The 3,498-nt window shown below is 33.6% G+C and overlaps 1 long non-coding RNA gene across 2 annotated transcripts in view; it reads right to left on the bottom strand.

The window, feature by feature from the left end:
• Positions 1–2,927: 2,927 nt before the first annotated feature.
• The window catches only part of LOC127745415 (uncharacterized), a 15,626-nt gene continuing 15,055 nt past the window's right edge, over positions 2,928–3,498 (bottom strand). For both annotated transcript variants that reach the window (XR_008006611.1, XR_008006610.1), the window contains exon 3: positions 2,928–3,245. This is a non-coding gene — a long non-coding RNA (uncharacterized LOC127745415). The remainder of the gene's footprint in view (positions 3,246–3,498) is intronic.

The following is a 3,498-nucleotide window of genomic DNA, read 5'->3' as shown; positions in this document are numbered from 1 at the left end:
GGACTCTTCTCTTTTACTTCACTCATATTATTACTATGATTTTTCAGAATCGCCATGGCCACTAACAACAACCTTTCTCCTTCTAATAAAAGAAAAGAAACAGTGGAAGAAATTCCATGTGTGAATCTTCAAATTTTAGCTCAAGACTACGACATTATCATTGAAAACTCAGTTGATGCTGTTAATGCAAAAAAAAAAAATTCTCTTTCCATTTGCCATTGATAACTAAATGTATTGTTTCTTAAGTCCTCTACTTCCTCCTTCTGAAATTAATAAAGTTCTTTCTTTTTTTCTCTCTTCCTGATCAAGAACTATTGATAAAAAAAAGACATGTACATGGCTCCCTTTGATGACCATACCAAGAAATTTCGAAATAGCTCAACAACTTCATCCAAAAGTGTCAACTATTTAGCCTGGTTCAAAAGAATCGAACAAAAGAAAAAGGATTTCTAGACTTGAGATGGTATATATGATCTGCTTCAATTGTCTCAATACCAACTCACCACCCACCATTAGATGATTGGAGCCACTCTGTACTTCTGGAGTCAATCGAACAACAAAGACTACCTCCTTCAGGGATCAATAGTTTTCCCAACATGGAACCAACAAAGAAATATAAAATCAATTGGGACAACTCATCTTATAGAGAAATCATAAAAAATAACATGGGACAAGGTGATAGTCCCATTTCTGATGAGGAACATGTAGCTTTTTTATACTTTTGGTTGAATACTGTTGTCTTCTGCTCACGTAGTATCACTATGCAAAGACTCTATCAACCTCTTGCTGCTTTAATCCATGAAAGTTCATCAGTTTTGTGCCTCTCCAAATTACTCTTAGGAAATTTATACGATGAGCTCGGCCACATGGTCGCAAATCTCCACAATCGAACTCCTCTTACTGTAGGAGGACGACGACGAGAACTACTTGGATCTTTAGTGATTAGTGCTTCAATTTATTATCTTATTGTATTTATTTGATTTATTTGACTTTTAATTTATTTTAAATAATTGGTTTCTATTATTTAAAATTTGACCATTTATTTCACATTTCTTTTTAAAATTGACTTTACCGTCGAATTTACTGAGAGAATAATCTGATGGTAATAGTGCGAGAAACAACATATTGTGTCGCCAACATTACCGTCGAAAAATCTGCCGGTAACTAAATGATTTTTTGAGCAGGTAATCTGTCGCAGTATCCGACGATAATTACCGTCGGACGAAAAAAATTCGACTGGAAAGATTTACTGATGAGGTTTATACCGTCCGATTTCTTCCAATGGTACTCAGCGTTTTTCTTGTAATGTATGTTGGAGGAGATATGTTTGACTCAATTCCTCCTTGAAATGCCATTTCGTGAAGGTAAATGAGTTCAATTAGGGAGTTATTTTTTTTACTATCACTTAGTTTAGAGCAATGCTACATGATAAGCAGATATTATCGTTTTTTGTCAGCATTTGGTTAGCAATAATTTGCACCTATAATTATAGAGATTTTACACACAAAAAGTTTGCACTTATATTTACCAGAGTTTATTTACACACATAAATCAATACAGTTTGCACATATGAATTAGTAAAATTTATTTATTAAAGATAATTTAGTGTTTATGCTGATTAAATAATGGCCAAAAATATTAAAATTGCTGGTCTCTAAGGGTTTCTCTTTTCAAATTATGTTTATATTTTGAATTCTAAATTCTAAATTCTTCGAACAATAAATGTTAAAAGTTAATTTTACGATAAAAAATTGACTAATATTAACTAATTAATAATTAATTTTTTATAATTATTCAAATAGTAATTATGACACTTTTGATTATGCAAAATAATAGTACTATTTGTCTTTTTTTTTAAATTAGGTTTCTATTAAATTATTATTAACTCTTCATTTTAAAATTTTTGTTGAAATATTTTCATAACAAAATTTTATTTTTTTCATTTTTATTGGCATGCATGGCATTGTAATTATTATTTTCAATAATATCCTTATTTAATTACAAGAATTAAATTACCATATTAATTAATATATTGACTTATTTAGCAGTGAATATAAATTTTTATATTATTAAGATTAATTCATTATTTTCTTAATATGTATAATTTTACTTTTTGACAGATACTTTTTCATTAAGATAATTTAGAACGAGGATAAATTTGTTTTAAAGTTTTAACTTTTGATAAGACATATACCAGCTTATTTTTTACAGGACTGTGCCTGTAATTCTAGATATGAGTAATTTTATATCACTACAACAAATGCGGAAGATAGTGGCAGCTAATTGGTGGCTGTTTATCAAACCGCCACAAATTAATAAGATTGGGCGGTTATGGAAGAGGTTTACATTTCAGCTACAAAAGAACCAAGACAATGACGGTTCTCTTTCCAACGGCCACAAATCAAATCAAGAAGAGAGCCAAAAGCCCTAAGCACTCATCACTCACTCGACCAAGTTCAGAGCTCTGAAGTCTAAATGATTCCCCCTTCTCCAACCCTAGCTTTTCTTCAACCACCAACGCAGCGCCACCATCGATCATCACCCCCAGCGTCTCCATCAGAACCACAGAACCACCACCACCACCATCATCATCATCATCATCTTCTTCTTCTTCTTCCACCTTCACCGAACAACCCCTGGGAAAACACTTTCTCTCTTTCTCTTCCCCTATCTCCTGCCTTCTTTTCTCGTTGTCGGCTACCATCTAGTGTGTAACACCCTACCATACAGAGTCTTATGCTTAAGTCATAATTCAGAGATGGCAAGGTATTACGACCTCTAAAATAAAAATTTAGTACATATAGTAGTATGAATGATTGATTATAACTAGGAGCCTTTGTAGAAAAAGGGGTAAACAAAAAAACCGCAACTCGAAAGCGCAACACTCCGATCGATAACGTAACGAACAAGGATAAACCAACGCGAGATTGCATATATACAAAGGAGTGTCAAAAACAGGAATATCAAGACTCAAGATCCGGCTGCGAAGATAACCGGTCCGAGCATAGCAATATATACATATGATAGAATAAGGAAAACCCCAAAGGAAACCCAAAGGGACACAAATACATAAAATCTATTCTCCAAAATCTCCCATAAGAGGAGTCATCACAGTTTGTATTATTTAATGGAGATAAAAGTATCTAAGCAAAACATATAAACCAAAACATAGCCCCGAGAACAAAGGATCTTCGCAAATCTAGAAGTCTCCAGCATGCATCAGCGGGACACCTCACGTCCTGCATCTGAAAACCACAAAATCCGCATGGGTGAGAACCAGAGGTTCCCAGCAGGTAACAGCTTCCACATATATAATACATAATAATGGAGAAAAGCCAAAGGCAATCCTAGAACTTCCCCCAGATAATATCAAAGCTTATAAACAAGCTAAACCAAAAAGGGCATCTGACTAAAGATACTTCAGTCTAACTAACACTTCCCTTTCCAATTCCTTCAGACCTCCCAACAACCAGCAGGAGTATAATATAGCAAACACAG

This window comes from Arachis duranensis, chromosome 3 (genome assembly GCF_000817695.3).
Source record: "Arachis duranensis cultivar V14167 chromosome 3, aradu.V14167.gnm2.J7QH, whole genome shotgun sequence".
NCBI classification, from domain to species: Eukaryota; Viridiplantae; Streptophyta; class Magnoliopsida; order Fabales; family Fabaceae; genus Arachis; species Arachis duranensis.
The sequence above is the reverse complement of the archived record's forward strand: the minus strand, read 5'-3'. Positions and strand labels throughout refer to the sequence as shown.